Consider the following 8,594-nt stretch of genomic DNA (forward strand, 5'->3'; position numbering starts at 1 on the left):
GCACGGCTTTCCCTCCTGGCTCTTCGGGCGTGGGAGCTGTGGCCAGAGCCGCGGACCTACCGGAAAATGCTTCGCAGGCTGGCGCGGCGGCGCCACGTGGGTGCCGGTGGCGCCGAAGTTGACGGCCGCCGCAAAGCCCGCAGCCCCACGGGCTGTGGGGCCACGCGAGCGGCTGCCAAAGAGCTTTCCAACGAGGCACGGCTTTCCCTCCTGGCTCTTCGGGCGTGGGAGCTGTGGCCAGAGCCGCGGCCCTACCGGAAAATGCTTCGCAGGCTGGCGCGGTGGCGGGACGTGGGCGCCGGTGGCGCCGAGGCTGACGGCCGCCGCAAAGCCCGCAGCCCCACGGGCTGTGGGGCCACGCGAGCGGCTGCCAAAGAGCTTTCCAACGAGGCACGGCTTTCCCTCCTGGCTCTTCGGGCATGGGAGCTGTGGCCAGAGCCGCGGCCCTACTGGAAAATGCTTCGCAGGCTGGCGCGGCGGCGCCAGGTGGGCGCCGGTGGCGCCGAGGCTGACGGCCGCCGCAAAGCCCGCAGCCCCACGGGCTGTGGGGCAACGCGAGCGGCTGCCAAAGAGCTTTCCAACGAGGCACGGCTTTCCCTCCTGGCTCTTCGGGCGTGGGAGATGTGGCCAGAGCCTCGGCCCTACCGGAAAATGCTTCGCAGGCTGGCGCGGCGGCGCCAGGTGGGCGCCGGTGGCGCCGAGGCTGACGGCCGCCGCAAAGCCCGCAGCCCCACGGGCTGTGGGGCCACGCGAGCGGCTGCCAAAGGGCTTTCCAACGAGGCACGGCTTTCCCTCCTGGCTCTTCGGGCGTGGGAGCTGTGGCCAGAGCCGCGGCCCTACCGGAAAATTTTTCGCAGGCTGGCGCGGCGGCGGCACGTGGGCGCCGGTGGCGCCGAGGCTGACGGCCGCCGCAAAGCCCGCAGCCCCACGGGCTGTGGGGCCACGCGAGCAGCTGCCAAAGAGCTTTCCAACGAGGCACGGCTTTCCCTCCTGGCTCTTCGGGCGTGGGAGCTGTCGCCAGAGCCGCGGCCCTACCGGAAAATGCTTCGCGGGCTGGCATGGCGGCTCCAGGTGGGCGCCGGTGGCGCCGAGGCTGACGGCCGCCGCAAAGCCCGCAGCCCCACGGGCTGTGGGGCCACGCGAGCGGCTGCCAAAGAGCTTTCCAACGAGGCACGGCTTTCCCTCCTGGCTCTTCGGGCGTGGGAGCTGTGGCCAAAGCCACGGCCCTACCGGAAAATGCTTCGCAGGCTGGCGCGGCGGCACCACGTGGGCGCCGGTGGCGCAGAGGCTGACAGCCGCCGCAAAGCCCGTAGCCCCACGGGCTGTGGGGCCACGCGAGCGGCTGCCAAAGAGCTTTCCAACGAGGCACGGCTTTCCCTCCTGGCTCTTCGGGCGTGGGAGCTGTGGCCAGAGCCGCGGCCCTACCGGAAAATGCTTCGCAGGCTGGCGCGGCGGCGCCACGTGGGCGCCGGTGGCGCCGGGGCTGACGACCGCCACAAAGCCTGCAGCCCCACGGGCTGTGGAGCCACGCGAGCGGCTGCCAAAGAGCTTTCCAACGAGGCACGGCTTTCCCTCCTGGCTTTTCGGGCGTGGGAGCTGTGGCCAGAGCCGCGGACCTACCGGAAAATGCTTCGCAGGCTGGCGCGGCGGCGCCACGTGTGCGCCGGTGGCGCCGAGGCTGACGGCCACCGCAAAGCCCGCAGCCCCACGGGCTGTGGAGCCAAGGGAGCGGCTGCCAAAGAGCTTTCCAACGAGGCAGGGCTTTCCCTCCTGGCTCTTCGGGCGTGGGAGCTGTGGCCAGAGCCGCGGCCCTACCGGAATATGCTTCGCAGGCTGGCGCGGCCGCGCCAGGTGGGCGCCGGTGGCGCCAAGTCTGACGGCTGCCGCAATGCCCGCAGCCCCACGGGCTGTGGGGCCACGCGAGCGGCTGCCAAAGAGCTTTCCAACGAGGCACGGCTTTCCCTCCTTGCTCTTCGGGCGTGGGAGCTGTGGCCAGAGCCGCGGACCTACCGGAAAATGCTTCGCAGGCTGGCGCGGCTGTGCCAGGTGGGCGCCGGTGGCACCGAGGCTGACGGCCGCCGCAAGGCCCGCAGCCCCACGGGCTGTGGGGCCACGCGAGTGGCTGCCAAAGAGCTTTGCAACGAGGCACGGCTTTCCCTCCTGGCTCTTCGGGCGTGGGAGCTGTGGCCAGAGCCGCGGCCCTACCGGAAAATGCTTCGCAGGCTGGCGCGGCGGCGGCACGTGGGCGCCAGTGGCGCCGAGGCTGACGGCCGCCGCAAAGCCCGCAGCCCCACGGGCTGTGGGGCCACGCGAGCGGCTGCCAAAGAGATTTCCAACGAGGCACGGCTTTCCCTCCTGGCTCTTCGGGCGTGGGATCTGTGGCCAGAGCCGCGGCCCTACTGGAAAATGCTTCGCAGGCTGGCGCGGCCACGCCAGTTGGGCGCCGGCGGCGGGGAGGCTGACGGCCGCCGCAAAGCCCGCAGCCCCACGGGCTGTGGGACCACGTGAGCAGCTGCCCAAGAGCTTTCTAACGAGGCACGGCTTTCCCTCCTGGCTCTTCGGGTGTGGGAGCTGTGGCCAGAGCCGCGGCCCTACCGGAAAATGCTTCGCAGGCTGGAACGGCGGCGCCACGTGGGCGCCGGTGTCGCCGACGCTGATGGCCGCAGCAAAGCCCGCAGCCCCACGGGCTGTGGGGCCACGCGAGCGGCTGCCAAAGAGATTTCCAACGAGGCACGGCTTTCCCTCCTGGCTCTTCGGGCGTGGGAGCTGTGGCCAGAGCTGTGGCCCTACAGGAAAATGCTTCGCAGGCTGGCGCGGCGGCGCCTCGGGGGCGCCGGTGGCGCCGAGGCTGACGGCCGCTGCAAAGCCCGCAGCCCCACGGGTTGTGGGGCCACGGGAGCGGCTACCAAAGAGCTTTCCAACGAGGCACGGCTTTCCCTCCTGGCTCTTCGGGCGTGGGAGCTGTGGCCAGAGCCGCGGCCCTACAGGAAAATGCTTTGCAGTCTGGCGCGACGGTGCTACGTGGGCGCTGGTGTCGCTGAGGCTGAGAGCCGCCGCAAAGCCCGCAGCCCCACGGGCTGTGGGGCCACGCGAGCGGCTGCCAAAGAGCTTTCCAACGAGGCGCGGCTTTCCCTCCTGGCTCTTTGGGCATGGGATCTGTGGCCAGAGCCGCGGCCCTACCGGAAAATGCTTCGCAGGCTGGCGCGGCGGCGCCATGTGGGCGCCGGTGGCGCCGAGGCTGACGGCCGCCGCAAAGCCCGCAGCCCCACGGGCTGTGGGGCCACGCGAGCGGCTGCCAAGGAGCTTTCCAACGAGGCACGGCTTTCCCTCCTGGCTCTTCGGGCGTGGGAGCTGTGGCCAGAGCCGCGGCCCTACCGGAAAATGCTTCGCAGGCTGGCGCGGCCGCGCCACGTGGGCGCCGGTGGCGCCGAGGCTGACAGGCGCCGCAAAGCCCGCAGCCCCACGGGCTGTGGAGCCACGCAAGCGGCTGCCAAAGAGCTTTCCAACGAGGCACGGCTTTCCCTCCTGGCTCTTTGGGCGTGGGATCTGTGGCCAGAGCTGCGGCCCTACCGGAAAATGCTTCGCAGGCTGGCGCGGCGGCGCAACGTGGGCGCCGGTGGCGCCGAGGCTGACGGCCGCCGCAAAGCCCGCAGCCCCACGGGCTGTGGGGCCACGCGAGCGGCTGCCAAGGAGCTTTCCAACGAGGCACGGCTTTCCCTCCTGGCTCTTCGGGCGTGGGAGCTGTGGCCAGCGCCGCGGCCCTACCGGAAAATGCTTCGCGGGCTGGCGCGGAGGCGCCAGGTGGGCGCCGGTGGCGCCGAGGCTGATGGCCGCCGCAAGGCCCACAGCCCCACGGGCTGTGGGGCCACGCGAGCAGCTGCCAAAAAGCTTTCCAACGAGGCACGGCTTTCCCTCCTGGCTTTTCGGGCGTGGGAGCTGTGGCCAGAGCTGCGGCCCTACTGGAAAATGCTTCGCAGGCTGGCGCGGCGGCGCCACGTGGGCGCCGGTGGCGCCGAGGCTGACGGCCGCCGCAAAGCCCGCAGCCCCACGGGCTGTGGGGCCACGCGAGCGGCTGCCAAAGAGCTTTCCAACGAGGCACGGCTTTCCCTCCTGGCTCTTCGGGCGTGGGAGCTGTGGCCAGAGCCGCGGACCTACCGGAAAATGCTTCGCAGGCTGGCGCGGCGGCGCCACGTGGGTGCCGGTGGCGCCGAAGTTGACGGCCGCCGCAAAGCCCGCAGCCCCACGGGCTGTGGGGCCACGCGAGCGGCTGCCAAAGAGCTTTCCAACGAGGCACGGCTTTCCCTCCTGGCTCTTCGGGCGTGGGAGCTGTGGCCAGAGCCGCGGCCCTACCGGAAAATGCTTCGCAGGCTGGCGCGGTGGCGGGACGTGGGCGCCGGTGGCGCCGAGGCTGACGGCCGCCGCAAAGCCCGCAGCCCCACGGGCTGTGGGGCCACGCGAGCGGCTGCCAAAGAGCTTTCCAACGAGGCACGGCTTTCCCTCCTGGCTCTTCGGGCATGGGAGCTGTGGCCAGAGCCGCGGCCCTACCGGAAAATGCTTCGCAGGCTGGCGCGGCGGCGCCAGGTGGGCGCCGGTGGCGCCGAGGCTGACGGCCGCCGCAAAGCCCGCAGCCCCACGGGCTGTGGGGCCACGCGAGCGGCTGCCAAAGAGCTTTCCAACGAGGCACGGCTTTCCCTCCTGGCTCTTCGGGCGTGGGAGATGTGGCCAGAGCCTCGGCCCTACCGGAAAATGCTTCGCAGGCTGGCGCGGCGGCGCCAGGTGGGCGCCGGTGGCGCCGAGGCTGACGGCCGCCGCAAAGCCCGCAGCCCCACGGGCTGTGGGGCCACGCGAGCGGCTGCCAAAGAGCTTTCCAACGAGGCACGGCTTTCCCTCCTGGCTCTTCGGGCGTGGGAGCTGTGGCCAGAGCCGCGGCCCTACCGGAAAATTTTTCGCAGGCTGGCGCGGCGGCGGCACGTGGGCGCCGGTGGCGCCGAGGCTGACGGCCGCCGCAAAGCCCGCAGCCCCACGGGCTGTGGGGCCACGCGAGCAGCTGCCAAAGAGCTTTCCAACGAGGCACGGCTTTCCCTCCTGGCTCTTCGGGCGTGGGAGCTGTCGCCAGAGCCGCGGCCCTACCGGAAAATGCTTCGCGGGCTGGCATGGCGGCTCCAGGTGGGCGCCGGTGGCGCCGAGGCTGACGGCCACCGCAAAGCCCGCAGCCCCACGGGCTGTGGGGCCATGCGAGCGGCTGCCAAAGAGCTTTCCAACGAGGCACGGCTTTCCCTCCTGGCTCTTCGGGCGTGGGAGCTGTGGCCAAAGCCACGGCCCTACCGGAAGATGCTTCGCAGGCTGGCGCGGCGGCACCACGTGGGCGCCGGTGGCGCAGAGGCTGACAGCCGCCGCAAAGCCCGTAGCCCCACGGGCTGTGGGGCCACGCGAGCGGCTGACAAAGAGCTTTCCAACGAGGCACGGCTTTCCCTCCTGGCTCTTCGGGCGTGGGAGCTGTGGCCAGAGCCGCGGCCCTACCGGAAAATGCTTCGCAGGCTGGCGCGGCGGCGCCACGTGGGCGCCGGTGGCGCCGGGGCTGACGACCGCCACAAAGCCTGCAGCCCCACGGGCTGTGGAGCCACGCGAGCGGCTGCCAAAGAGCTTTCCAACGAGGCACGGCTTTCCCTCCTGGCTTTTCGGGCGTGGGAGCTGTGGCCAGAGCCGCGGACCTACCGGAAAATGCTTCGCAGGCTGGCGCGGCGGCGCCACGTGTGCGCCGGTGGCGCCGAGGCTGACGGCCACCGCAAAGCCCGCAGCCCCACGGGCTGTGGAGCCAAGGGAGCGGCTGCCAAAGAGCTTTCCAACGAGGCAGGGCTTTCCCTCCTGGCTCTTCGGGCGTGGGAGCTGTGGCCAGAGCCGCGGCCCTACCGGAATATGCTTCGCAGGCTGGCGCGGCCGCGCCAGGTGGGCGCCGGTGGCGCCAAGTCTGACGGCTGCCGCAATGCCCGCAGCCCCACGGGCTGTGGGGCCACGCGAGCGGCTGCCAAAGAGCTTTCCAACGAGGCACGGCTTTCCCTCCTTGCTCTTCGGGCGTGGGAGCTGTGGCCAGAGCCGCGGACCTACCGGAAAATGCTTCGCAGGCTGGCGCGGCTGTGCCAGGTGGGCGCCGGTGGCACCGAGGCTGACGGCCGCCGCAAGGCCCGCAGCCCCACGGGCTGTGGGGCCACGCGAGTGGCTGCCAAAGAGCTTTGCAACGAGGCACGGCTTTCCCTCCTGGCTCTTCGGGCGTGGGAGCTGTGGCCAGAGCCGCGGCCCTACCGGAAAATGCTTCGCAGGCTGGCGCGGCGGCGGCACGTGGGCGCCAGTGGCGCCGAGGCTGACGGCCGCCGCAAAGCCCGCAGCCCCACGGGCTGTGGGGCCACGCGAGCGGCTGCCAAAGAGATTTCCAACGAGGCACGGCTTTCCCTCCTGGCTCTTCGGGCGTGGGATCTGTGGCCAGAGCCGCGGCCCTACTGGAAAATGCTTCGCAGGCTGGCGCGGCCACGCCAGGTGGGCGCCGGCGGCGGGGAGGCTGACGGCCGCCGCAAAGCCCGCAGCCCCACGGGCTGTGGGGCCACGTGAGCAGCTGCCCAAGAGCTTTCTAACGAGGCACGGCTTTCCCTCCTGGCTCTTCGGGTGTGGGAGCTGTGGCCAGAGCCGCGGCCCTACCGGAAAATGCTTCGCAGGCTGGAACGGCGGCGCCACGTGGGCGCCGGTGTCGCCGACGCTGATGGCCGCAGCAAAGCCCGCAGCCCCACGGGCTGTGGGGCCACGCGAGCGGCTGCCAAAGAGATTTCCAACGAGGCACGGCTTTCCCTCCTGGCTCTTCGGGCGTGGGAGCTGTGGCCAGAGCTGTGGCCCTACAGGAAAATGCTTCGCAGGCTGGCGCGGCGGCGCCTCGGGGGCGCCGGTGGCGCCGAGGCTGACGGCCGCTGCAAAGCCCGCAGCCCCACGGGTTGTGGGGCCACGGGAGCGGCTACCAAAGAGCTTTCCAACGAGGCACGGCTTTCCCTCCTGGCTCTTCGGGCGTGGGAGCTGTGGCCAGAGCCGCGGCCCTACAGGAAAATGCTTTGCAGGCTGGCGCGACGGTGCTACGTGGGCGCTGGTGTCGCTGAGGCTGAGAGCCGCCGCAAAGCCCGCAGCCCCACGGGCTGTGGGGCCACGCGAGCGGCTGCCAAAGAGCTTTCCAACGAGGCACGGCTTTACCTCCTGGCTCTTCGGGTGTGGGAGCTGTGGCCAGAGCCGCGGCCCTACCGGAAAATGCTTCGCAGGCTGGCGCGGCGGCGCCACGTGGGCGCCGGTGGCGCCGAGGCTGACGGCTGCCGCAAAGCCCGCAGCCCCACGGGCTGTGGGGTCACGCGAGCGGCTGCCAAAGAGCTTTCCAACGAGGCACGGCTTTCCCTCCTGGCTCTTCGGGCGTGGGAGCTGTGGCCAGAGCCGCGGCCCTACCCGAAAATGCTTCGCAGGCTGGCGCGGCGGCGCCACGTGGGCGCCGGTGGCGCCGAGGCTGACGGCTGCCGCAAAGCCCGCAGCCCCACGGGCTGTGGGGTCACGCGAGCGGCTGCCAAAGAGCTTTCCAACGAGGCACGGCTTTCCCTCCTGGCTCTTCGGGCGTGGGAGCTGTGGCCAGAGCCGCGGCCCTACCCGAAAATGCTTCGCAGGCTGGCGCGGCGGCGCCACGTGGGCGCCGGTGGCGCTGAGGCTGATGGCCGCCGCAAAGCCCGCAGCCCCATGGGCTGTGGGGTCACGCGAGCGGCTGCCAAAGAGCTTTCCAACGAGGCACGGCTTTCCCTCCTGGCTCTTCGGGCGTGGGAGCTGTGGCCAGAGCCGCAGCCCTACAGGAAAATGCTTCGCAGGCTGGCGCAGCGGCGCCTCGGGGGCGCCGGTGGCGCCGAGGCTGATGGCCGCCGCAAAGCCCGCAGCCCCACGGGCTGTGGGGTCACGCGAGCGACTGCCAAAGAGCTTTCCAACGAGGCACGGCTTTCCCTCCTGGCTCTTCGGGCGTGGGAGCTGTGGCCAGAGCCGTGGCCCTACCGGAAAATGCTTCGCAGGCTGACGCAGCAGAGCAAGGTGGGCGCCGGTGGCGCCGAGGCCGACGGCCGCCGCAAAGCCCGCAGCCCCATGGTCTGTGGGGCCACGCGAGCGGCTGCCAAAGAGCTTTCCAACGAGGCACGGCATTCCCTCCTGGCTCTTTGGGCGTGGGAGCTGTGGCCAGAGCCGCGGCCCTTCCTGAAAATGCTTCGCAGGCTGACGCAGCGGAGCAAGTTGGGCGCCGGTGGCGCCGAGGCTGACGGCCGCCGCAAAGCCCGCAGCCCCACGGGCTGTGGGGCCACGCGAGCGGCTGCCAAAGAGCTTTCCAACGAGGCACGGCTTTCCCTCCTGGCTCTTCGGGCGTGGGAGCTGTGGCCAGAGCCGCGGCCCTACCGGAAAATTTTTCGCAGGCTGGCGCGGCGGCGGCACGTGGGCGCCGGTGGCGCCGAGGCTGACGGCCGCCGCAAAGCCCGCAGCCCCACGGGCTGTGGGGCCACGCGAGCAGCTGCCAAAGAGCTTTCCAACGAGGCACGGCTTTCCCT

Source organism: Chroicocephalus ridibundus, unplaced genomic scaffold (assembly GCF_963924245.1).
Source record: "Chroicocephalus ridibundus unplaced genomic scaffold, bChrRid1.1 SCAFFOLD_70, whole genome shotgun sequence".
In the NCBI taxonomy this organism is placed as follows: Eukaryota; Metazoa; Chordata; class Aves; order Charadriiformes; family Laridae; genus Chroicocephalus; species Chroicocephalus ridibundus.